A 27,924-nucleotide genomic window follows, 5' to 3' on the forward strand; every position below is an offset into this window, starting at 1 on the left:
ATTGGGGGAGTATCAGCTGGTTACTACAGAGCTGGTTCTGGTGGTGTGCTGCAGAACCCCGTGGACTCTGTGTGTCCTGAATGGTAAGGGCGAGGCTCTGTCTCTGGACAATGGGCAGTGGAGGAGGATGAGTAATGCCAGTTTGCCTGACTTCCCGTGCATGCTGTTGGTTTGTGATTAGCAGTAAAGAGGAGTGTCATCCCTTCTGTGAATGAGTCACCAAGGTGTTTTATTTCTAAGAGTAACACCTTCCCTTTACCCTCTGGGGAGAGTCAGGTGAGTGTTACAAACCCTGTGTATGGTTGACATTATTAAACAAATCAGAATCCTTTTACTTGGCAGTAAAAGGATATGTTTTGTTCTTGGACCCAAGACAGGTCCTTTCATAGGCACCAGCCTGGGTTCATCAAGAACCAAGCATATCAAACTAATCTCATTTTCAATATTTACAAAAGATGGGTAGACAAGATGAATGCCATAGATTATTTCTTATTATTTTGGTTTAGTGAGACATTTGACAAAGACAGTTATGATGTCCTTGTGGATGAGTCTAGGAAATGTGATATGAAAAATAAACTATTGGGTGGCGCCTGTGGCTCAGTAAGTAGGGCGCCGGCCCCATATACCAAGGGTGGTGGGTTCAAACCTAGCCCCGGCCAAACCGGAAAAAAAATAGCTGGGCCTTGTGGCGGATGCCTGTGGTCCCAGCTTCTCGGGGGGCTGAGGCAAGAGAATCGCCTAAGCCTATGAGGCTGGTTGCTGTGAGGTTGCTGTGAGCTGTGACACCACGGTACTCTACTAAGGGCGACAAAGTGAGACTCTGTCTCTAAAAAATGAATAAATAAAAAATAAATAAAACTATTATCTAGAATAGACTTTTAGCTAATTTAGTGCCAGTGGCCAAATATTTCTGAATGATCAGCCCATATTGGCCTTCAGGGTTTTTTTGTAGTTTCTTGCAAGATTTGTAAATTATTCATGGTTTATTTTATTTATTTATTTATTTTTTGCAGTTTTGGCTGGGGTCAGGCTTGAACTCGCCACCCCTGTTATATGGGGCCTGCGCCTCCTTGAGCCACAGGCACCACCCTTATTTTATTTTTTTGAGACAGTCTCACTCTGTCACCCTGGGTAGAGTGCTCACAGCAACCTCAGCCTCTCGGGCTCAAGTGATCCTCTGGCCTCACCCTCAACGAGTAGCTGGGACTACAGGCGCCGGCCACAACATCGAGCTATTGTTTTTTTTCCTTTTTTTTTTGAGACAAAGCCTCAAGCTGTCACCCTCGGTAAAGTGCTATGGCATCACAGTTCATGGCAACCTCCAACTCCTGGGCTCAAGTGATTCTCCTGCCTCTGCCTCCCAACTAGCTGGGACCACAGGCGCCCACCACAATGCCCGGCTATTTATTTGGTTGCAGCTGTAATTGTTGTTTGGCAGGTCCGGGCTGGATTTGAACCCGCCAGCTCAGGTGTATGTGGCTGGTGCCTTAGCTGCTTGAGCCACATCCAGCTGCATCCAGCTATGTTTTAAAGACTGGGTGTTGTTCTTGCTCAAGCTGGGCTTGAAATCCTGAGCTCAGGCAATCTACCTGTCTCAGCCTCCCAGAGTGCTAGGATTACAAGCGTGAGCCGCCACTGGTCAATGAGACTGTACTTTAGTAACCACAGCCGAAGATAGAAATTAATATATGATAAAAAAGGTATGGGTAAAATCGTATGTAAATTCAGAGAAGCCAAAGATTATTTCCAGGAGCAGTGATCAGGAAATGGCCCATGAGCAGAAGGAATAACTGCAGCCAATAACGTCACATCTCTTGTGCTCTGTATGAGTCCTGTAGGGGCTTGCTGTCTGTGACCAGTGGATATTTTGCATATGACAGCAGAGGATGAATTTGGAAATCCTGAGTGAAAGATGTAAGCAGTGGCACCCAGAGAGGAGATAGGACAGATGTTCCCCCCAGGTTTATTGGAAGGGGACGATGACCCACCTGGGCAGTGCTAAGGTGGCGTCGGCTCCCACAGGCAGTTAGAGACCCCTTTTATATGGGGCTGTAGGGAGTGGACAAATTCCGCAGGTTTCCCAGGAAGTTAGGGTCTTTGGCACGAACTTCCGGGGTAGGGGATGTGGCTAGCCAGATCCTTTGTGTCTTTGTCTTAGGAGGAGAGGAGAAGGAGGAGGAGGGGAAAGGGTTCATATGTGACTGACTTAGGCCTCCAACGCTGAGTGCAGAAATGGGACAGAAAGTATTAACAGTTAAGTTTAACTGAGTCTGTCAAGGGCAAAAATGTGAAATAGGATTGGAGCCAGATAATTATGCTTTTTTTCTTAATTTTTTAATTTTTTTGAGACAAGTCTTAAGCTGTCACCCTGGGTAGAGTGCTGTGACAACACAGCTTACAGCAACCTCAAACTCTTAGGCATAAGCGAGCCTCTTGCTTCAGCCTCCCAAGCAGCTGGGACCATAGGCACCCGCCACAATGCCTGGCTATTTTTTTGTTACAATTGTCATTGTTGTTTGGCAGGCCCGGGCTGGATTCGAACCCACCAGTTCCAGTGTATGTGGCTGGCTCCCTAGCTGCTGAGCTACAGGTGCTGAGCTAATTATGCTTTATTAATGTGAGTGGGAAAGGACCTTGATTCTTCAAGAGGTCCTGTCCCCTCAGACCAGGGTTGAATTTCCCAGCTTTGCCTTTGTTCTCTATCCACAGTCTTTTTTTGTTTGTTTGTTTGTAGAGACAAAGTCTCACTTTCTCGCCCTTGGTAGAGTGCTGTGGTGTCACACAGCTCACAGCAACCTCCAACTCCTGGGCTTAGGCGATTCACTTGCCTCAGTCTCCTGAAAAGCTGGGACTACAGGCACCCAATACAAAGCCTGGCTACTTTTTTGTTGCAATTTGGCCAGGGCCGGATTTGAACCCGCCACCCTCAGTATATGGGGCTGGCACCCTATCCACTGAGCCACAGCACCGCCCTCTATCTATAGTCTTAACTCTGCATTATTATCTCCAGTTCATCCTGCTGGAGATTTGATGTCTGTTGCTATACGGACGTGTACGTGACTCTGATTTCCCTTATATCTACTTTTGTATCCTGCTTGTGCCCTCTCCACAATCCATTCCCAGGACACTAGTGTCTTATATGTATTTGTAACAACCACACCACATGAAGGAGGCCTTGCAGGTCAAGCAAAGGTGATTGCTTTTTATAGAATATACACAGAAGTGGTATAACCACAGAAGTAATTTGAACATTTAATCAGCTGTAAAGGTAGATAGATTGGAAAGGAGAAGACTGAGGGAGTGAAAGATGTAGTGATGGTTAGATTTAGGGTTGTACTTACAGGAGTAGAGAAGGGAGCAATTTTTTTTTTTTTTTTTGTAGAGACAGAGTCTCACTTTATGGCCCTTGGTAGAGTGCCGTGGCCTCACACAGCTCACAGCAACCTCCAACTCCTGGGCTTAAGTGATTCTCTTGCCTCAGCCTCCGAGTAGCTGGGACTACAGGTGCTCGCCACAACGCCTGGCTATTTTTTGGTTGCAGTTTGGCCGGGGCCGGGTTTGAACCCGCCACCCTCGGTATATGGGGCCAGCGCCTTACCGACTGAGCCACAGGCGCCGCCCGAAGGGAGCAATTTTTAAATTACACATCATTGCTTCCAAAGCAGGACCTTACTGGGGAAATACTGTACATGTTGCTCCTCAAGTTAGGCAAGAATGATCACCATCATTCTTAAAATTCGGAAAGGAAGAGGCAAAAGGACCATTATTTCCCACATGACATGATATTTACTTGAAAAAATAAATACAACTGTAAAATTTAATACAAGATAAAACTACTCAATCTAACCACAGAGCAAATAGGAAATACAACTATGAAGATAAAAGAATTATTTCAACTCTCTTTAGATTACTAGGGTAAAAAAAAAATGACAGATCTTGCACTTTGCTTAGTGGTAACTTTGATATTTACATTGACATTATAATTTTGAAACTATTTTAGGTATATAATGATATTAAAAAATTATGTTAGCATGATCAGGAATCAGTATTTTACATATGAGAGAAGAGATATAAATATAAAATCAAAGTTAAGAAAATCTGTGTCATTCTATTTTTTTTTTTTATTGTTGGGGATTCATTGAGGGTACAATAAGCCAGGTTACACTGATTGCAATTGTTAGGTAAAGTCCCTCTTGCAATCATGTCTTGCCCCCATAAAGTGTGACACACACCAAGGCCCCACCCCCTCCCTCCTTACCTCTTTCTGTTTCCCCCCCCAATAACCATAATTGTCATTAATTGTCCTCATATCAAAATTGAGTACATAGGATTCATGCTTCTCCATTCTTGTGATGCTTTACTAAGAATAATGTCTTCCACTTCCATCCAGGTTAATACGAAGGATGTAAAGTCTCCATTTTTTTTAATGGCTGAATAGTATTCCATGGTATACATGTACCACAGCTTGTTAATCCATTCCTGGGTTGGTGGGGCTTTAGGCTGTTTCCACATTTTGGCCATTGTAAATTGAGCTGCAATAAACAGTCTAGTACAAGTGTCCTTATGATAAAAAGATTTCTTTCCTTCTGGGTAGATGCCCAGTAATGGGATTGCAGGATCAAATGGGAGGTCTAGCTTGAGTGCTTTGAGGTTTCTCCACACTTCCTTCCAGAAAGGTTGTACTAGTTTGCAGTCCCACCAGCAGTGTAAAAGTGTTCCCTTCTCTCCACATCCACGCCAGCATCTGCAGTTTTGAGATTTTGTGATGTGGGCCATTCTCACTGGGGTTAGATGATATCTCAGGGTTGTTTTGATTTGCATTGCTCTAATATATAGAGATGATGAACATTTTTTCATGTGTTTGTTAGCCATTTGTCTGTCGTCTTTAGAGAAAGTTCTATTCATGTCTCTTGCCCATTGATAGATGGGATTGTTGGCTTTTTTCATGTGGATTAATTTGAGTTCTCCATAGATCCTAGTTATCAAGCTTTTGTCTGATTGAAAATATGCAAATATCCTTTCCCATTGTGTGGATTGTCTCTTTGCTTTGGTTATTGTCTCCTTAGCTGTACAGAAGCTTTTCAGTTTAATAAAGTCCCATTTGTTTATTTTTGTTGTTGTTGAAATTGCCATGGCAGTCTTCTTGATGAAGTCTTTCCCCAGGCCAATATCTTCCAGTGTTTTTCCTATGCTTTCTTTGAGGATTTTTATTGTTTCATGCCTTAAATTTAAGTCCTTTATCCATCTTGAATCAATTTTTGTGAGTGGGGAAAGGTGTGGGTTCAGTTTCAGTCTTTTACATGTAGACATCCAGTTCTCCCAACACCATTTGTTGAATAGGGAGTATTTCCCCCAAGGTATGTTCTTGTTTGGTTTGTCAAAGATTAGGTGGTTGTAAAATGTTAGTTTCATTTCTTGGTTTTCAATTCGATTCCAAGTGTCTATGTCTCTGTTTTTGTGCCAGTACCATGCTGTCTTGACCACTATGGCTTTGTAGTACAGACTAAAATCTGGTATGCTGATGCCCCCAGCTTTATTTTTGTTACAGAGAACTGCCTTAGCTATACGGGGTTTTTTCCAGTTCCATACAAAATGCAGAATCATTTTTTCCAAATCTTGAAAGTACCATGTTGGTATTTTGATAGGAATGGCATTGAATAGGTAGATTGCTTTGGGAAGTATAGACATTTTAACAAGGTTGATTCTTCCAAGCCATGAGCATGGTATGTTCTTCCATTTGTTAATATCCTCTGCTATTTCCTTTCTGAGGATTTCATAGTTTTCTTTATAGAGGTCCTTCACCTCCTTCGTTAGGTATAGTCCTAGGTATTTCATTTTCTTTGAAACTATGGTGAAGGGAGTTGTGTCCTTAATTAGCTTCTCATCTTGACTGTTATTGGTGTACACAAAGGCTACTGACTTGTGGACATTGATTTTATATCCTGAAACATTACTGTATTTTTTGATGACTTCTAGGAGTCTTGTGGTTGAGTCTTTGGGGTTCTCTAAGTATAAGATCATGTCGTCAGCAAAGAGGGAGAGTTTGACCTCCTCTGCTCCCATTTGGATTCCCTTTATTTCCTTGTCTTGCCTAATTGTATTGGCTAGAACTTCCAGCACTACGTTGAATAGTAAAGGTGACAGAGGACAACCTTGTCTGGTTCCAGTTCTAAGAGGAAAAGCTTTGAGTTTTACTCCATTCAGTAAAATATTGGCTGTGGGTTTGTCATAGATAGCTTCAATCAGTTTTAGAAATGTGCCACCTATGCCTATACTCTTCAGTGTTCTAATTAGAAAAGGATGCTGGATTTTATCAAATGCTTTTTCTGCATCTATTGAGAGGATCATGTGATCTTTATTTTTGCCTCTGTTAATATGGTGGATAACGTTTATGGACTTGCGTATGTTAAACCAGCCTTGCATCCCTGGGATGAAGCCTACTTGATCATGATGAATGACTTTTTTGATGATAAGCTGTAATCTATTGGCTAGGATTTTGTTGAGAATTTTTGCGTCTATATTCATGAGTGAGATTGGTCTGAAATTCTCCTTTTTGTTTGGGTCTTTTCCTGGTTTTGGTATCAGGGTGATGTTTGCTTCATAGAATGTGTTGGGGAAGATTCCTTCTTCCTCAATTTTTTGGAATAATTTCTGCAGTACAGGAATAAGCTCTTCCTTGAAGGTTTGATAGAATTCTGGAGTGAAGCCATCTGGACCAGGGCATTTTTTGGTTGGAAGATTTTTTATTGTTTCTTTGATCTCAGTGCTTGAAATTGGTCTGTTCAGGAGCTCTATTTCTTCCTGGCTAAGTCTAGGGAGAGGGTGTGATTCCAAATATTGATCCATTTCTTTCACATTGTCAAATTTCTGGGCATAGAGTTTCTGGTAGTATTCAGAGATGATCTCTTGTATCTCTGTGGGATCAGTTGTTATTTCCCCTTTATCATTTCTGATTGAGGTTACTAGAGATTGTACTTTTCTATTCCTCATTAGTCTGGCCAATGGTTTATCTATTTTATTTATTTTTTCAAAAAACCAACTCCTTGTTTCATTAATTTTCTGAATGATTCTTTTGTTTTCAATTTCATTGATCTCTGATTTGATTTTGGATATTTCTTTTCTTCTACTGAGTTTAGGCTTAGATTGTTCTTCTGTTTGCAAGTCTATAAGATCTCTTGTGAGATTGTTGATGTGCTCTCTTTCTGTTTTTCGAATGTAGGCATCTAAAGCGATGAATTTTCCTCTCAAAACTGCTTTTGCAGTATCCGACAGGTTTTGGTAGCTTGTGTCTTCATTGTTGTTATGCTCAAGGAAGTTGATGATTTCCTGTTTTCTTTCTTCCTGCACCCATCTGTTATTCAACAGAAGATTGTTTAATTTCCATGCCTTTGGGTGGGGTCGAGCATTTTTGTTAGAGTTGAGTTTTACCTTTAGTGCCTTATGATCTGAGAAGATACAAGGTAAAATTTCAATTCTTTTGTTTCTGTTGATATTTGTTTTGTGTCCCAGGATATGATCAATTTTCGAGAATGTTCCATGGGGTGATGAGAAGAATGTATATTCTTTATCTTTGGGATGGAGTGTTCTATATGCGTCTATCAAGCACAGTTGTTCTAGGGTCTCATTTAAATCTCTTATATCCTTGTTTAATTTCTGTTTAGAGGATCTGTCCAGCTCTGTAAGAGGAGTGTTAAGGTCCCCTGTTATTATGGTATTATCACATATCATATTGCTCAGACTGAGTAAGGTGTGTTTCAAGAATCTGGGAGCATTTAAATTGGGTGCATAGATATTTAGAATTGAAATGTCTTCTTGTTGTATTTTTCCCTTGACCAATATAAAGTGACCATCTTTGTCTTTTTTGACTTTAGTTGCTTTAAATCCACATGTATCTGAAAATAAGATTGCAACTCCTCTTGTCTTCTGAATTCCATTTGCCTGAAAAATTGTCTTCCAACCCTTGACTCGGAGCTTTAATTTGTCTTTTGAAGCCAGGTGTGTTTCTTGCACACAGCAAATGGATGGCTTGTGTTTTTTAATCCAGTCAACCAATCTATGTCTCTTCAGTGGGGAATTCAAGCCATTAACGTTTATTGAGATAATTGATAAGTGTGGTAGTATTCTATTCGTCTTATTTGGTGAGAGTCCATTGCTTAGTTTTATCTTTTGCATCAGTGTGGAGGTTAGGTTCTGTCCTTTAATTTCTGAGTTCTTACTTTGCTGCTGACCCATTGTGGTGGTCAGTGTGCAGAACAGGTTGAAGTATTTCCTGTAGAGCTGGTCTTGTTGTGGCGAATTTCCTCAATGTTTGTATATCCGTAAATGATTTGATTTCTCCGTCAATTTTGAAGCTTAGCTTAGCAGGGTACAGAATTCTGGGCTGGAAATTGTTCTGTTTAAGTAGATTAAAGGTAGATGACCATTGTCTTCTTGCTTGGAAAGTTTCATTAGAGAAGTCTGTGGTCAGTCTGATGGATTTGCCCCTGTAGGTCAACTGGCGCTTACTCCTGGCAGCTTGCAGAATCTTTTCTTTGGTCTTGACTTTGGACAGGTTCATCACAATGTGTCTTGGAGAAGCTCGGTTAGAGTTGAGGCAACCTGGGGTCCGATAGCCCTCTGAAAGCAGTGTGTCAGAATCTTTGATACACTTTGATATTTGGGAAATTTTCTTTTATAATATTCTCTAGTATGGCTTCCATTCCTCTGGGGCATTCTTCTTCCCCTTCTGGAATTCCTATAACTCGTATGTTGAAACGCTTCATAAAGTCCCATAATTCTGACAGTGAACGTTCTGCTTTCTCTCTCTTCTTTTCTGCCTCTTTTACTATCTGAGTTATCTCAAAAACTTTGTCTTTTACCTCTGAAATTCTTTCTTCTGCATGGTCTAACCTGTTGCTGATACTTTCCATTGCGTCTTTAAGTTCCCTGATTGACTGTTTCATTTCCTTCAGCTCTGCTATATCCTTTTTATATTCTTCATATCGTTCATCTCTTATTTGATTCTGTTTTTGAATTTCCTTTTGGTTAATTTCCACTTTATTAGCAGTTTCCTTCATTGTTTCCATCATTTCTTTCATTGTTTTTAACATGTGTATTCTAAATTCCCTTTCTGTCATTCCTAACATTTCTGTATAGGTGGAATCCTCTGCAGTAGCTACCTCATGGTCCCTTGGCAGGGTTGTTCTGGACTGGTTCTTCATGTTGCCTGGAGTTTTCTGCTGATTCTTCCTCATGAGTGATTTCTTTTATCTGTTTCCTTGCCCTAATTTTCCTTTCACTTCCTCTTGTTCTTTAAGTTCTCGTGCCTGTGGACTTCCAGGGATGTAACTGGAACAACATGAAGACAAATAATAACAAGAAATATCTTGAAAGTCAGTAAAACTTCTTCAGGTCCGCCAACATGGCCAGATTGCCTGCCAGAGAAAACCATTCTTTTAAGGGTCACTCTAGTACCCAAGTGCCCGTCTCACCATTTCAGCACGGCGCGCTGTGATAGGTAGGCGTACCGAGGTCGAGGTCGCGGTCACCCCTCTGCCAGAATATTCCTGAATGCAGAGACCGCTTGAGAGGGCGATTTGGAGCTACCAAAGAGAAACGTCCTGGTAAAGGATTCAGTTCTATGGTGTCCTGGTGAAGGACGTAATCCACTAGAAACTGGGATACCTAGAAACTGGGATCCCCAGCACTCTTCTTGCTGGGGGGCGGAGGGGCGATATGAAGTGGCTTGTCCCTGGTCCCCTCTACCTTTTCTTTATCAGCATCTCCTTGCTCTGCACATTCGTAGAATTAAAACTAGGTCTGGATAAGACTTACAGATGCCCTGAGCAGCCTGTCAAAGTACCCCATTTACAGATAGGACAGGGAGGCTTGGTTCTACAATACAGTTAGTTGTAGAGATCGCGACAAAAAAAAATAAACCAAATCTGTGTCATTCTTAACAATCTAGGAAGGGAACTTTGCAATTTGGTTAGGCATTGTAGGGAGGAAAAGTACCTATCTTTTCTCAGCCATCACTAGATTCATGAATGAGGCGTCTATACAGGCAGATTAACAAGAGACAAGCATACACATTTATTTTTTTTTTTTTTATTTTTTATTTTTTTGGTAGAGACAGAGTCTCACTTTATGGCCCTCGGTAGAGTCCCGTGGCCTCACACAGCTCACAGCAACCTCCTACTCCTGGGCTTAGGCGATTCTCTTGCCTCAGCCTCCCGAGTAGCTGGGACTACAGGCGCCCGCCACAACGCCCGGCTATTTTTTTGGTTGCAGTTTGGCCGGGGCTGGGTTTGAACCCACCACCCTCGGTACATGGGGCCGGCGCCTTACCGACTGAGCCACAGGCGCCTCCCACACATTTATTTAATATAGGTTTTGTGTGACATAGGAGCCTTCAGAAATGAAGACCCAAAGAAACAGAAAAACCTATGAGCTTTTATGCTTTGTTTTGATGAAGAATGAACAGTCATATAGAAGGCAGATTATACAAAGGGAGGTTTATTACCACCTAATGGCAATAAACTGGGAAAAATTTAGCAAGGCCTGTTCAGAACCTTTTCTGCATCCTGTGTGTTCAGAAATAAGGAGATTCCCTTCCTTTCTCTATAGAATGGATTCTTCTGGAATGAGGGTCTTACGAACTGCTTTTGAAGATCAGCTGGGTTTTATGGACTGTTTCAAGGAAGAAGAGGTGAGGGGAAGGTAAGAGTCACCTCTTGCTTCGGTTGTTTTCTCAAAAGCCAGAGTGCCCTGCTTTGGTGTAGCATGTCCTGAACACCACCAGTGTGCTTGCAAAACATAACAGCTAAAGTCACTTTTTTTTTTTTTTGAGACAAGTCTCACGCTGTTGCCCAGGCTAGAGTGCCATAGTGTCAGCCTAGCTCATGGCAACCTCAGACTCCTAGGTTCAAGCAATCCTCCTGCTTCAGCCTCCAGAATAGCTGGGACTACAGGAGCCTGGCACAATGCCCACCTAATATTTCTATTTGTAGTAGAGATGGGATCTCATGCTTCTTCTCAGGCTCATCTCAAACTCCTCACCTCAAGAGATCTTCTTGTTTTGGCATCCCAGAGGGCTAGCATTACAGATGTGAGCTACTGTGCCCAGCCTACAGGTAATGTCCTTTTAATGGTGAACTATTGAATGTTTCCCCTTTCAGCTGGGAACAAAACAGGAATAGCTATGGTTACCATTTCTCTTCAACATTCCACTGGAGCTCCAAGCCTATGTAATAAAGCAAACAAAAGAAATAAAAAGCATACAATTAGAATGGAAGAAGTAAAATTACCTTTATTCACAGATGATGTGATTGTATACTTATAAAATCCAATTAAGTCTACCTATAAATTTCTAGAATGAACAAGTTGAATTTAGCAAAGATGGCTGCATACAAGGTCAATGGGAAAAAGTAATTAAATTTTTACACATTAGCAACAAATACGTAGAAAATGAAAATATTAAAACGACGATTTAAAATAGCATAGACTAACTGCAAATACCCGGGAATGAAGTTAATCAAAGACATGCAAACTATCAGACGTTGCCAAGAGAAATGAAAGCCCTAACTAAACAGAGCGATACATTATTTTAAGGATTAGATGACTTGATATTGTAACATGTCATTCTCCCCAAATTGATCCATAGATTTGACACAATTCCATAAAAATTTCAGCAGGGTTTTTAATAGAAATTGACAAACTGAATTTAACATTTATATGAAATTCTCCTCCCTCTTTTACAGGTTTGTCATATCTGAAAAAACCAAAAGATCTAAAAATATTCAAACGATCTTGAAGAAGGACTAACTTGTAGGACTGACCTACTAGATATCAAGAATTAATCTAAAACTCAGTCTAAAAAAAGTAACTAAGACAGTGTGGTACTGGCATAAGGACAAAAAATAGATCAATGAAATAGAATAGAGTCCAGAAATAGATCCACGTACATATGGTAACTTACTTATAATAAAGTTAGCAAAGCAATTCAGTGAGAAAGGATGTCTTTTTTTTCAATAATTGGAACATTTTTTTTTTTTTTTGAGACAGAATCTCAAGCTGTTGCCCTGGGTAGAATGCCATGGCGTCACAGATCACAGCAACCTCCAACTCCTGGGCTCAAGCAATTCTTCTGTCTCGGCCTTCCAAGTAGCTGGGACTACAGGCGCCCGCCACAATGCCCGGCTATTTTTTGGTTGTAGTTGTCATTGTTGTTGGCATGCCTGGACTGGATTCAAACCTGCCAGCTCCAGTGTATATGGCTGACGCCTCAGCCGCTTGAGCTACAGGCACCAGGCCTGGAACAATTTAATGTTTTTTGTTTTTCTTTTCTTTTTATTTTCTTTCTTTCTTTTTTTTTAAGACACAGCTTCAAGCTGTCACCCTGGGTAGAGCGCCATGGCATTACAGTTCACAGCAACCTCCAATTTCTGAGCTTAAGCGATTCTCTTACCTCAGCCTCCCAAGTAGCTGGGACTACAGGCTCCCACCACAACGGCTGGCTATTTTTTGGTTGTAGTTGTCATTGTTGTTTGCCAGGCCCAGGCTGGATTCAAACTCACTAGCTCTAGTGTATGTGGCTGACACTCTAGCTGCTTGAGCTACAGGCCCTGAGCCACAATTTAGTGTTTACATGGAAGATCCTTATAACAGTTTCAAAAATGAATTTGTGATTAAATCATAGATATAAATGTGAAAGGTAAAACTATAATGTTTCTAGAAAAATATAAGAAAATATATTCACACAATTGGGGTAAGCAAAATATTTATAACTAGGACACTATGAATTAACCATAAAGAGGAAAAGTTGATAAATGGACCATCATCAAAATTAAAAAATTCTGTTCATTAAAAGCACAAATTGAAATCATATATCTATGAATAGACTTGTACTAGAATGGTCATAGCAGTTTTACCTATAATATCTCAAGGCTAGAAACAGGCCAGATGTTCAACAGGAGAATGGTAGATAAATCACGTGTGTATGGTAACCACTGCATGATCCTTTCAACTTTTGTATGTTTTTGAGGTTTTACATATAAGATTTTGAGGAGAAAAGGATAAGGAAGAAATAAACACAACAAAGTACAGTACTAAATATGCTTTTTGACTGTCTGAGTATTCAGACGTGCAATGAATGTATGTACTGGCAAGGACACATATCACGTTATGTAAAATAATTTCTATTTTTTTTTTTTTTGAGACAGAGTCTCACTATGTCACCCTTGGTAGAGTGCCGTGTGTCACAGCTCACAGCAACCTCAAACTCTTGGGCTCAAGTGATTCTCTTGCCTCAGCCTCCCAAGGTGCTGGGACTACAGGTGCCCACCACAACGCCCAGCTATTTTTTTTGTTGTTGCAGTTGTTATTGTTGCTTAGCTGGCCTGGGCTGGGCTCAAACCTGCCACCCTCGGTGTATGTGGTTGGTGCCATAACCACTGTGCTATGGGCGCCAAGCCTGTTTCTTTTTTTCTTTTTTAAGAGACAGAGTCTCACTTTGTAGCCCTCGGTAGAGTGCTGTGGCATCACAGTTCATAGCAACCTCCAGCTCTTGGGCATAGGTGATTCTCTTGCTTCAGCCTCCCAAGTAGCTGGGACCACAGGTGCCCACCACAACACCTGGCTATTTTTTGTTGCAGTTTGGCCGGGGTCAGGTTTGAACCTTGGTATATGGGGCCAGCTGAGCCACAGGCGCTGCCCCCCATTTCTATTTTAATATTTTATGTGTCATATCTGGATACATTTTAAATTATTTATTTATTTTATTATATATATATATATATATATATATATTTTTGCAGTTTTTGGCCAGGGCTGGGTTTGAACCCTCCACCTCCAGCATATGAGGCCGGCACCCCACTCCTCTGAGCCACAGGCACCGCCCATATTTAGTCTCAAGCTGTTGCCCTGGGTAGAGTGGCATGGTATCACAGCTCACAGCAACCTCCAACTTTTGGGCTCAAGTGATCCTCTTGCCTCAGTTTTTCTTTCTGTTTTTTTTCTATTTTTAGTAGAGACAGGGTCTTGCTCTTGCTCAGGCTGGTCTTGAACTCCTGAGCTCAAGCAATCCACCCTCCTTGGCCTCCCAGAGTGCTAGGATTACAGGTGTGAGCCACCATGCCTGGTCTAAACCTATAGTTCAGGTCCTCTCAGGCAGTCTCCCATCCAAATAATAACCAGGCTCGACCCTGCTTAGCTTCCAAGATCAGACGAGAACGCACACATTCAGTATGGTATGGCTGTAGACAATATCTGGATATTTAAAAATTTGGTATACATATACTTAAAAATGATTTTTACTTTATCATATGGTATATAAAATAAAAAGAAGCATGTGCGCATCCTGTTACCACATCTGCACCTATGACTGATCTGATGCCAACATGTTTTCAATGAGATTTTCGAGTTATATGGAATTGTCTGACTTTTTTTTTGAGACAGAGCCTCAAGCTGTGCTCTGAGTAGAGTGCCGTGGCATTACAGCTCACAGCAACCTCCAACTCCTGGGCTCAAGCCATTCTCCTGCCTGTGCCTCCCAAGTAGCTGGGACTACAGGCACCTGCCACAATGCCCGGCTATTTTTTGGTTGCAGCCATCGTTGTTTGGCAGGCCCGGGGTTGGATTCGAACCTGCCAGCTGAGGTGTATGTGGCTGGCGTCTTAACTGCTTGAGCCACAGGCGCCGAGCCAAATTGTCTTTTTCATAACTGTTCTTTGAGTGTATGTTACAAGATAGTTATTTTAAAAACATGGAAAATATGGAAATAACTATGGTGCAGCAGCAATTTGGATGCACTTTTTTGCTATCGAAGTTGAAAATTTCTTATATTACTGAAATAATTTTTAGAGAGTACAATGTAGTGGCTTAAAGCAGGGAACCAGACTTCCAAGACACTTAAAGCTTTTCAGCCTCAGTTTCCTCACTTGGAAAAATGGGAATAATAAAATACCTACCTTAAACTAAGGATTCAGTGAGTGGATATTAAACTCCTAACACCCTCCCTGGCCAGAAGTGCTCACCACATAAGCATTATCTACCCAACTCAAATCCATTTCTGCTTCCAATACTTTCCCCTTTAACCTTTTTCATGCTTGTGGATTTTGCTAAGTGATGGCTTCAGCTTATTCGTGGCTTCAACTCCCTAGTGGTGTCTGCACATTGCTTTCTCTCTGTGTAAATTTAGCTTCTGTTCCAATTTGCCAACTACTACAGTCAACTGAGGCAGGAGCATGCAGTCAGCAGCAGGACTGAAACCCACCACGGCTGTTCCCATCTGTGTGGGGTCAGAAAGGAGCTTCTCAGATGCCCGGTGGGCAGAGCCATCATTCTAGGCCACAGCCCATCCAGGACACGTGCATGCCCATGGACTTGAAGCTCTGTGCTGTCTGTCATTTATATCAGTGCCTGCCTCTTGATGTTCCAATTCTTATCCTTATTTATCTTCATCTTAAAAATTGTGTCTTCATATATTTTGTACCTAAAGGGCATACATAGGCCAGACGCGGTGGCTCATGCCTGTAGTCCTAGCACTCTGGGAAGCCAAGTTGGGTGGATTGCTTGAGCGCAGGAGTTTGAGATCAGCCTGAGCAAAATCAAGACCCCATCATCTCTATTTAAAAAACAGAAAAAAGTAGCAAGGCATGGTAGTGCATGCTTGTAATCCCAGTTACTTTAGGAGGCTGAGGCAAGAGGATCACCTGAGCCCAAGAGTTTGAGGTTGCTATGAGCTATGATGACACCATGGCACTCTACCCAGGATAAAAGAGTGAGACTCCCTCTCTAAAAAAAAAAAGGCATACATTTCCTTCATTTTTTTGTATTTCTAATCACTCTATATTTACTTTGCCTAAGCTCAAGAGCTGGAGGTGGCTGTGAGCTGTGACACCATGGCCCTCTACCAAGGGTGACAAAGTGAGACTCTGTCTCTAAAAAAAAAAAAAGAGGTGTGAACAAGTTAAAGAGGCATTTAAATGGGTGAATTCAAGACCTAGAGATTTACTAGATGTGAAAGGTGAAGGAAAGTCGGGAATGATAGCCAGGGTGGATGATAGTGCCATTTTTTTTTTTTTTTTTGGAGAAACGTCTCATTCTGTTGCCTCAGGCTAGAGGGCTGAGGCATCAGCTTAGCTCATAGCAACCTCCAACTCTTGGGTTCAAGTGATCCTCTTGCCTCAGATTCCCAAGTAGCTGGTATTGCAGGTACCTGCCCCTACACTCAGCCAGTTTTTCTATCTTTAGTAGAGACAGGGTCTTGCTCCTGCTCAGGCTGGTCTTGAACTCCTGAGCTCAATCAATCCACCCACCTCAGCCTCCTAGAGTGCTAGGATTACAGGCGTGAGCCACCATGTCCAGAGATGGTACCATCATTCTTGAGAGTGTATCAGGCTAGACTGACTTCATGGGCACATGACCTATGCTCATAAGGGACACATGACCCACTTAACGATCTACTGCTGCTGCCTCAAAATCTGTAATGACTTTTGAATAAGGAACCCCACATTCTAGTTTTAAATTAGTCCTCACAATCTTGTAGCCCATCCTGCCACCAGACATTTGGGGTGCAGCATTGGAGCACGGAGAAATAAAAAATTGAGGCCCTGGCTCAGCTCCGGTAGCTCAGTAGTTAGGGCACCAGCCACATACACTGGGACTGGCAGGTTCAACCTGGCCCAGGGCCTGGTAAACAACAATGACAACTATAACAAAAAAATAGCCAGGCACTGTGGTGGGTGCCTATAGTCCCAGCTACTTGGGAGGCTGAGACAAAAGAATTGCTTAAGCCCAAGAGTTTGAGGTTGCTATGAGCTGTAATGCTACAGTACTCTACCAAGGGCAACATAGTGAGACTCTGTCTCAAAAAAAAAAAAAAAAAAGTGCCAGCAAAGCCAATATTAAAGGGAAGAAAGCCTAGATGGCTAATAATTATTCTTGCTGCACTTTATGCAAATAATCAGACCCAGTATATTGAAATTACAGTTTATTTTGGCAACTGAGTTCTGCTCTAATTTGTTTTTAGTAAAGAGAGAAATTGGAGAGAGAAAAATGGTTCAAGGGGAAAAAAGGGTGTGGCCCATCTGTATTAAATCCCAGCCTTGTCTGTAATGTCAGCTTATAAAATGAGACATAATTGTTTTACTAATCTGTTAAATGGGATTAAGAAACTTGCCAAAGAGTATAGAATTATATACAGTAGTCATATTTGCTCTAAAACATTGAAGCTCAACAAGGGTCACCTGTTGGTCACACTAGAAAATTTGTGCAGTGTTAAATGTTACCTGCTAAGTTTATATAGATACCCTAAGAAAGATTAAAACCTGAATGAGAATTTCCCAGTAAAAGTGGTGTGAGTGTAACACAGCTTCTTAAGTGGCCCCATCCCCAACTGATGTTCAGGAATATTCACTTGAATTGTCCAGAACTTTGAATCAGTTTTTTAGGGACTCTTAAAACTATGCATTATCTTAAAAACTGTGCTAAGTCTATAAGTAGGAATACTAATGTTCTCATTGTGTAAACCTTAGCCTCGAAATCCAGAACTTGTGTTTGTAGGTAACTGCTAAATGGTTTCATTCTCTTATACTGAACCCAACCTTGACTTTATCCTTGTCAGTATAAGAGAGACAAAAAGCCACAAATGTATACAAGGTGGCTGGGGTCATGCAGAAGCCAGATGAAAGCCCTGACAATTTCTGTGAAAGACTGTGTGAAACAAAAACCATTGTATGAAGCTACTAAGGGGGGAGAGTACAGGCCAACTGAGTAGGAATCCAGCCAACCAAAGCCTTCAAGAGGCTGAAGGAAAAACTGTGAGCAGTCCTGATGCCAGGCTTTCCTGACCTGGCCAAGACTTTTGAACTGTACATATCAGGAGAAGAAAAGAACAGCTGGGGGAGTGTTCACCCAGAATGTAGCATCCTGGGCAAGACCAGTTGCTTATCTTTCTAAACAACTTGACGGGGTCTAAAAAGGATGTCCACCATGCACTTGCAGCCACTGCCAGGCTGGTGCAACAAGTTGATAAGCTGAATCTAGGGCAGAGTCTCACAGTGAAAGTATCCCACTCTGTGGTCACTTTAATGAACACTAAGGGACGTTTCTGGCTCGCTAATGCAAGGTTAACTAAGTAGCTAAGGTTAATGTGTGGCAATCCACGCATAACAATAGAAGCATGTAACATCCTGAATCCAGCCACGTGCTTTTCAGTCAGTGGAAGAGAGACTGAGCATGATTGTAGAGAAATTATAGATAATGTGTATCCTAGCAGACCTGACTTGCATGACCAGCCTTGGACAGATGCAGACTGGGACTTGTATGTAGACGGAAGCAGTTAAGTGACAGTGTAAGGTAAGCGGCAGGCTGGGTATGTAGTGGTCATCTTTTTTTTTTTTTTTGTAGAGACAGAGTCTCACTTTATGGCCCTCGGTAGAGTGCCGTGGCCTCACACAGCTCACAGCAACCTCCAACTCCCGGGCTTAAGGCAATTCTCTTGCCTCAGCCTCCCGAGTAGCTGGGACTACAGGCACCCGCCACAACGCCCGGCTATTTTTTGGTTGCAGTTTGGCCGGGGCCGGGTTTGAACCCGCCACCCTCGGTATATGGGGCCGGCGCCTTACCGACTGAGCCATAGGTGCCGCCCTGTAGTGGTCATCTTAACAGAGACTGTAGAGGCTAAGCCTCTACTCCAAGGAACATCAGCTCAGAAGGCTGAGTTAATTGCCTTGACTTGAGCCTTAGAACTAAGTCAAGGGAAAAATGTGAATATCTACGCAGACTCCAAGTATGCTTTTCTGACTGTCCAAGTGCACAGGGCATTGTACAAGGAGAAGGGACATCAAATTCTGGGGGAAAAGACTTTAAGTATCAGCAGGAGATACTTCAGTTGCTAGAGGCAGTATGGAAACCCTGGAAAGTGGCAGTAATACACTGCTGTGGACATCAATGAGATGCTTCCACCATCACTAAAGGGAACACTAGGGCTGATACTGAGGGAAAAAGGGCTGCATCCAAGCCATTCCAGGTGTCTCAAGTGGTTTCCCTCATCCTGTGGGTTCCAGAACTCACACCTATCTACTCCCAGGAGGAGAAGGTTGGCAGTGGAGGGAGCCAGGAAATGGAGGGAGGATGGATAAAGATGCTAGATGGACGAGTAGCAGTCCCCAGCTTCTAGGAGCCACCATGGTGACAGCCATGCATGAGAGCATTCATCTGGGACAGGAGTCTTTGGTGAAGTTGCTGGGCTAGTACTTCTACATCTCCCACTTGGCAGCCCTGGCCAAAACCGTCAGTCAATGTTGTGTCACCTGCAGCCAGTTCGACGTGCACCAAGGACCGATGATATCCCCAGGAATCCAGTTGTATGGAGCAACGCCCTCCGAGGACTTCCAAGCAGACTTTACTGAAATGCCCAGGTTCAAAGGGAACAAGTCTTGCTGGTGATGGTCTGCACAAACTTGGAATAGGTGGAAGTCTTCCCCACCAGAATGAAGAAAACTCCTGGAGAAATAAAAGTGTTGCCCAGGGCAGCGCCTGTGGCTCAAAGGAGTAGGGCACCGGTCCCATATGCTGGAGGTGGTGGGTTCAAACCTAGCCCCGGCCAAAAACTCCAAAACAAAAACAGGAATCTGTAAAATCTGCTACGAAGCAAAGCTTAACTGGATATAGGCCTTGCCACTGGTATTGTTCAAAGATGCCTCTGTCGGAGCAGCGCCTGTGGCTCAGTCGGTAGGGCGCTGGCCCCATATACCAAGGGTGGCGGGTTCAAACCCGGCCCCGGCTGAACTGCAACAAAAAAAAAAAAAAAAAATAGCTGGGCGTTGTGGCGGGTGCCTGTAGTCCCAGCTACTCGGGGGGCTGAGGCAAGAGAATAGCTTAAGCCCAGGGGTTGGAGGTTGCTGTGAGCTGTGTGATGCCATGCCACTCTACCAAGGGCCATAAAGTGAGACTCTGTCTCTACAAAAAAAAAATATTAAAAAAACGGCCAAAAACCACAAAAAAAAAAAAAGTTTGGGTGGCGCCTGTGGCTCAGTGAGTAGGGCGCCGGCCCCATATACCGAGGGTGGAGGGTTCAAACCCAGCCCCGGCTGAACTGCAACCAAAAAATAGCCGGGTGTTGTGGCGGGCGCCTGTAGTCCCAGCTGCTCAGGAGGCTGAGGCAGGAGAATCACGGAAGCCCAAGAGCTAGAGGCTGAGGCAGGAGAATCACGGAAGCCTAAGAGCTAGAGCCCATGAGTCCTGTGACATCGTGGCACTCTACTAAAGGCGGTAAAGTGAGACTCTGTCTCTACAAAAAAAAAAAAAAAGAGTCCTCTGTCAATCTCCTGCAATTTAGCAGGGACTCCTAAAAGAACTGGGAGGGACTGAATTGAACAGATAGTTAAAAGCCCTAGGAAGAATAGCAAGAAAGATCTCCACTTGGGTCATAAACTGTGTTCTGTTTAGTCTTTTGTGCCTGTAATCCTTTCTCCCTGGAGTATCAAGGGGACTAAATCTAGATGAAGGATCAGAACCCAGTCCTCCTTAAACCAAGGTAGAAAGGACTTTAACCTTTCAGGTCAGGACTTACCCTGACCACATGCATGGCAGTGAAGGTGGAAGGAATCTTTGCCTGGATTCATCACAGGTGTCTGAATATAGCTTCACTACCCCATGGGAAGCAAAGTTAACTTTTAAGACGGTCAACATGCCCTGCTCCTGCCACATACTGAGAGCCGGCTGGTCAAGGCAGGGCTGAAGGCTGAGGAAACTTCTCGAGGGACCTGTCTTAATTGGACTTTGAACTTTGGGGAAAAGGGAGGAGGGATGTAACACAGGGAAAAGTAAAAACTCGTATGTATATTAGCACACCACCATGGTACAATTAAGGCCTGGGTAGAGACCCTCAGAGGAGTCACAGTCCCTGAAATCTAAGTCCTGATCCAGACCAGGGAAATAGAAAAGCCCAGGAACAGGAAAGCCCAGTGATTCTGAAGTTTACTGCCTATAGCACCATGCAAAGGTGCTGCAGCAGAAAGAACTGGGTAAGAAACTCTTGGACAGATCAGAAATACTTCTGTGCCTTAGATTTTATAGAAAAGTGATGTAAAGTTAAATGTGAAAAAAATTAATATCGGCACATGCAGAAGCAAACTGATATTGAGACCCCAAATTAAAATATATATGGAGTCTTCAGCTTGTGACGGTTTTTTGGGTGGTTCCAACTTGGGTAGGAGTACACACCCTAATCCCTTCTCAGGGACTAAGACTGTAAAGGACCTGATAACCTCACCCTAGTGGAGGAGGAACTACATTCATTCATTTGTTACCAAGTGCCAGCCATGTGTAATCCTCTAGACTTAAAACCCCTAGATAAAAGAGTCCATGTGGAGACTCCCGAGGGAGTTCTTCAGTTCTTTCTCCCTTCCAGAAGCTCTAGTACTTTTCTAGTATTCCTTTCTAACTTCTAGTAAAAGTCCTATCTTACCACTGAAAAAAAATAAATTAAAAAAAATATATATATGGAGTCTTAAAACTGGGGAATGAAAGAGGATATCCGAGAAGAGTGAAGTCTAGGAGAACAGGTCTTCTCAAGGAGATCACAAGGATACAGCTGCAGGGTCCTCTCCATGGTGACTCAGCTCTTAGGAATTTGTAGACTTAACTTCCTGGAACTTGGAAATTTCCACTTCTGTGAAATCCTACAGTTCTGTGGGGGCTGGAATGGCATCTCCTGCTTGATTTAAACTGGAACTTTTTGACTGGAGATAAAAGGAGAAAGACCAAGCCAGTTGGGGAGCTTGGCCATTTGGAATTCTATGCCGTAAGCTCCTGGCTGATGAATAAAGCCCTTCTTCTTATATTAAAAAAAAAAAATAGCCAGGTGTTGTGGTGAGTGCCTATAGTTCCAGCTACTGGGGAGGCTGAGGCAAGAGAATCCCTTGAGCCCAAGAGTTTGAGGTTGCTATGAGCTGCCATGTCACTCTACCAAGGGTGACACAGTGAGACTCTGTCTCAAAAACAAAAAATGGAAAAAAAAAGTCTTTGTAATTTTCTGAGTGACAGAAGGAGGGGAGCTGAGATACCCTCAGGATCAGGGGTAGTCATCAGAGAATTCAAACTTGGGATGAAGAGATTGGAAATTTTAGCCACCCAAACTGCAAGAAGGGGAGTGGGGCTGGACAATTAGTTTAGTCATGTGGCCAATGGTTTAGTCCATTATGCTTATGCAATGGCACCCCAATAAAGAACTCTGGGCTGGGCTCATGCCTGTAATCCTAGTACTCTGGGAGGCTGAGGCAGGTGGATTGCTTGAGCTCAGGAATTCAAGACCAGCCTGAGCAAGAGGGAGACCCTATCTCGACTAAAAATAGAAAAACTAGCCAGTGTCATGGTGGGCGCCTATAGTCTCAGCTACTCAGAAGGCTGAGGCAAGAGGATTGTTCAAGCCCAAGAGTTTGAGGTTGCTATGAGCTATGATGACACCATGGAACTCTACCCAGGGCAAGAGGATGAGACTTTATCTCCAAAAAAAGAAAAAAAGAACTCTGGACTCTGGTGCTCAGTGGAGCTTCCTGGTTGTGCACACCCTGATGTGCTGGAGGGGTGACACACCCAGATTCCAGGGGGCATCAAAGCTCTGCACACACATACAAACCACCCCAGCCGCACCTGGTCCAGTGTCAGACCTTGACCTGTGTGTTGTCTCCATTTGGCTATTACTGAGTTGTAGCCTTTAAAACAGAGCTGTAAACATAAATATAACGCTTTAGTGACTTCTGTGAGTTATTATGAAATCTTAAACCTGTGGAGATCATGGGGTACCCCCACATTTATAGTCAGCTGGTCAGGAGTGAGGGTGGCCCTGAGACTTGCAGTCGGTGTCTGAAGTTGGGGCAGTTTTGTGAAGAACTTTGTTTTAACCTTCGGTAGTTAGACTCAGAATTGAGTTGAATTGTAGGGCACCCAGTTGGTGGCAGAGGACTGGTGTTGGAACAGCCGCTCTCTGGAGAGTACCTCGGTGTGCCAGGCAGTCCAGGTTCCCCTTTCGGGACTGAGAAACTCACTCACTCCCCAGCTCCAGGAGGGACGTGTTGGTTGATGCTTGCTCACAGCTCTGACTCTTTCTCAGGGATGCCCTGGCAGAAGGAAGTGAGTTGACACGGTTACTTCCCCCATCCCTGGCACAGTCTGCATCCAATGACTAGAGAAGCATGGCCCCTCTGCCTTAATGCAGAGCGGTTCTGAAGGGCTATCCAGCTCCAGAGCTCCCTGCAGGCTCCAAGGCAAGGGAGTTGCTGTTATACTTCTCCTTCTGACCAGTTTGCTTCCCTTGCTCCCTTGTGGGTAGCATTTCTAAAAGCACTCCTCAGTGCCCATCTGCACAGTCCCCGCACAGTGTCCATGTAGTTACCCTGTGAAGAATTGCTGTGCTTCTTGACTGTAACATTCAGACCATTGGTTAAACAGGTGTTAGAGGACCAAACAGTGGAAAGAGGACATGAAGGTACACAAAGAGAGTACCCGCGGAGCTCAGAGGAGGGGCCCTGCAGAACTAGGGCACAGGGTCTGAAGCGGGGGAGCTGCTTGGCCAGTGCTGGTGTCTCCCAAGGGATTCCAGAATGCTGGTTCCAGGACAGCGCAAAATAGCCACTGGACAGGTTGTCACAGCCACATTGAAGGGCTGTTGTGCTGGTGATGCCAACTGGAACACTCAGCAAACAGGGATAGGAGCAAGTCCCCTCCTTCTGTGGCCTTGCAACCACTCTCTAGCACCCACTGCGGCAGGAAGGTGAAAGAAGTTTGCGGATTTCTGGTGACCACCCCACAAAGCAAAATACAGAAGGTGGTTTGGGATTGGTAGAACACCGCAAATTTAAGAGTAAAATGACTTGTTCAAGGTAGAATGTTCTGCTTCCATATGCAACTGCTTCCATGTTAATCCGCCCAACCCAAAATGCATGGCACTATTGGGAAATATTTCACCGTTAAAGAATCTATTGCCTTCATGCTCTCTGAGTACAACTTGATAAGTTAACCAATTTGTCTCTAGACTGACCTAAGCAGTTTTGCTGCTCAAATCTGCTCTCAACTCTGAAAAAGTATTGGCTTCCACGGTTGGCAAAGGAGCACTCCACAAATCTTCCTGGCATTTTGACACGGTTGCCTTTTGTTTGGAGAATGCAGGGCAAACCATGTGAAGAAGTATTTCCCTGGGACCTGAACAGTGTTAGTTGCAGGAGATGATTAGGGTTAGAGGTTGTGCTGTGCCAGAGCTGATCGGCAGGATCCCAAGAGCAGACATGCCCTTCGATGTGCGTGTGTGCAGGGTTTGTGATCTAAAGTCTAAACATGAAGCTCAGGGCAGGAGGCCTTCTTGTTTGGGCCTACAGGGGCACTGGTCAGTGTAACCTGGCAGTAGTGGAAGATTAATGCCCCACAGAAATAATTTTGACCAGTGAAACATGAGAGCCAGTGGGTAAATTCTTCCTTCTTTCTCCTTCCTTTCCCAAGATGATTCTGAGATGCTGTTTATGTGGTTTCTCAGGGGCACAATCTCATAGTTTGTGTAATCTGTTGTACTCACTGGTGGCCCACTTGGTAAATCACCTTGGTATTGGTTCTCTCTCCTTCCCAACTTCACTGCCCTGGAGACTCACTCCTGCTCTTGGGCTGTGTTCCTTGCTAAGGCACCCACACCTAAATCCTCTGTTTTAGGCTCTTTTTTCTAGGAGCTTCAGGTAAGACACTGTCAGTACCCCTAGAGTGAGAATCATAAGGTCCATAAGACAGAACCATAGTTCTGTAAGACAGGGATGGGGCCAGGATGAGACAAGAGAGGTACCTAGGGGGCAAAATTTAAAAAGAAGTTTGCTCCCAGGGTCATGCAAGTGTACGGCTGGCCTTAAACTTTAGGAGTGCTTCTTTAAATTTTGTGCCCTGGGTGCCTCTCTTGCCTCACACTAGTTTGTCCTTTCTCTGAAATCACTGGAGGTTAAAGGGTGTCAGTTAATCACACCTGCACTTGCAGTACCAGTTAGATGGCGATAGAATGAATCAATACGGGAGAAGCTATACTATGTAGGATTTCCTGGACAGTGTGCAACAACTTCAAAATATAAGGTTTCTACTAAATGGTGCTGGAGGCTGGCCCAGTGGCTCACGCCTGTAATTCTAGCACTCTGAGAGGCCGAGATAGGAGGATTGCCTGAGCTGAGACCAGCCTGAGCAATATCGACACCCCCATCTCTAAAAAAAAAAAAAGAAAGAAAGAAAACTAGCCAGGTGTGGTGGTAGGCACCTAGAGTCCCAGCTACTTGGGAGGCTGAGGCAAGAGGATCGCTTAAGCCCGAGAGTTTGAGGTTGCTGTGAGGTAGGATGCTACAGCACTCTACCTAGGCTGACAGAGTGAGACTCTGTCTCAAAAAAAAAAAAAAATTGTGTTGGAGGATGTGGTAAATGCACTATAATTATCTTCAAACTCACATTAATGACATTTTCTGAATGTTTCTGTGTAAGTACATAAACCAGTTAATCATTGTTTTTTAGCAAAAAAAATTTCTTCTCATTAGGCTTCAGGTGCAGAGAAATGAGCTAATCCTTCTCAGTATGTGGCATATTATTATTTTTGGTTCCAAAAATAAATATGAATGCTCAGCCTTCATTTATTCATTTATTTATTATTATTATTATTTTTTTTTTTTGCACTTTTTGGCCAGGGCCGGGTTTGAACCCATCACCTCCGGTATACAGGGCCGGCACACTAGTCCTTTGAGCCACAGGCACCGCCCCATTTATTTATTATTTTATTATTATTTTTTTGAGACAGAGTCTCACTTTGTCACCCACCTTTGGTAGAGTGCCGTGGCCTTATAGCTCACAGCAACCTTCAACTTTTGTGCTCAAGTGATTCTCTTGCATCAGCCTCCCGAGTAGCTGTTATCACAGGTGCCCACCATAAAGCCTGGCTATTTTTAGAGACGGAGTCTCTGTCTGGCTCAGGCTGGTCTTGAACCTATGAGCTCAGGGCAATCCACCCATCTTGGCCTCCCAGTGTGCTAGGATTACAGGTATGAGCCACTGCACCCAGCCTCAGCCTTCTTTTAAATGTCCCTTTTGAAAACTTTTTTATTTTTCAGTTTTTATGCTGAAAACTGAAACTTTTCAGTTTTCTTTTTCTAATTATTAATTTTTTTATTTGTAGAAAATGTATTTATTTAGTTATTTTACTTTATTATTTGTAGAAAATTTAGCAAAATATGGAAAATATTTTGCAAAATACTCGTAAGCCCACATCCAAAGGGCACAATTGTTACCATTTTTATAATTCCTTCTAGACTTTTGTCTTGTGTATTTTTATGTTTTAGGATTGTGTACATACTTCATAATTTTCTCCTACATTTTAAATATAAGATTATCATGGTAATTTTACAATGCCATTAAAAACTCTTAGTAGGGCGGTGCCTGTGGCTCAGTCGGTAGGGCACCGGCCCCATATACCGAGGGTGGCGGGTTCAAACCCGGCCTCGGCCAAACTGCAACCAAAAAATAGCTGGGCGTTGTGGCGACGCCTGTAGTCCCAGCTACTTGGGAGGCTGAGGCAAGGGAATCGCTTAAGCCCAGGAGTTGGAGGTTGCTGTGAGCTGTGTGAGGCCATGGCACTCTACCGAGGGCCATAAAGTGAGACTCTGTCTCTAGAAAAATTAAAAAAAAAAAAAACTCTTAGTAAATTTATTTTTATTGTTGTTGCAGTTTTTGGCCAGTGCTGGGCTCGAACTCACCACCCTCGGCATATGGGGCTGGTGCCCTACTTCTTGAGCCAAAGGCACTGCCCAACTCTTAGTAAAATTTTAAGATGGAAATAACAACTTGATTTTGGTAATAAAAGTAATACATGCTTACTGTAAAAACATTTGCTAATATAGAAAATTGTAAGGAATAAAGTAAAAATCACCTATAATTCCATATCCCAAATATGCACTGCTAACATTTTATTTTAATTTAATTTAGTTTTTCTTTTTTGGAAATAGAATTTCATTCTGTTGCCCAGGTAGAGTGCAGTGGCACAATCATAGCTCACTGCAGTCTTGAGCTCCTGGGTTCAAGAGGTCCTGCCTCCGCCTCCAGAATAACTGAGACAACATGTATGCCCTGCCACCACACCCAATTCATTTATTATTATTAATTTTGTAGAGATGGGGGTCTCACTATGTTACCCTGGCTGATCTTGAACTCCTGGCCTCAAATGATCCTCCCACCACAGTTTCCCAAATTGCTGGGATTAAGGGTGTGAGCCACCATGCTCAGCCAGCATTTTAGAATTTAGTACCTTGCAGCAGATTGTTTTTTTTTATTTTTTATTTATTTATTATTATTATTTTTGCAGTTTTTGGCCAGGGCAGGTTTGAACCCGTCATCTCTGGTATATGGGGCTGGCGCCCTACTCCTTTGAGCCATAGGCACCAACCTATTATTTATTTATTTATTTATTTATTTTTTGGAGACAGAGTCTCACTTTGATGCCCTTGGTAGAGTGCCATGTCATCACAACTCACAGCAACCTCCAGCTCATGGGCTTAGGCGAGTCTCTTGCCTCATCCTCCCGAGTAGCTGGGACTACAGGTGCCAGCCACAATGCCCAGCTATTTTTGCAGTTTGGCTGGGGCTGGGTTCGAACCCGCCACCCTCAGTATATGGGGCTGGCGCCCTACTCACTGAGACACAGGTGCCACCCAACCTTGTGGCAGATTGTATACACAAAAAAGGAAAAAATGGCCACAATTATTTCCTTCCCAGCACCTGCACCTGTTTACAATGTGACTTGGGAGCTCCTTATATCAAGGAATGGAGTCTATTTCTCTTCCCCTTGAATCTGAACTAGGTCTGTGATTTACTTTGGCCAATAGAATGTGGCATAAATGTTAACAGCATGCCAGTTCTTGCTCAGATTCATTCTTGCTT

This window comes from Nycticebus coucang, chromosome 1, assembly GCF_027406575.1.
Source record: "Nycticebus coucang isolate mNycCou1 chromosome 1, mNycCou1.pri, whole genome shotgun sequence".
Taxonomy (NCBI): Eukaryota; Metazoa; Chordata; class Mammalia; order Primates; family Lorisidae; genus Nycticebus; species Nycticebus coucang.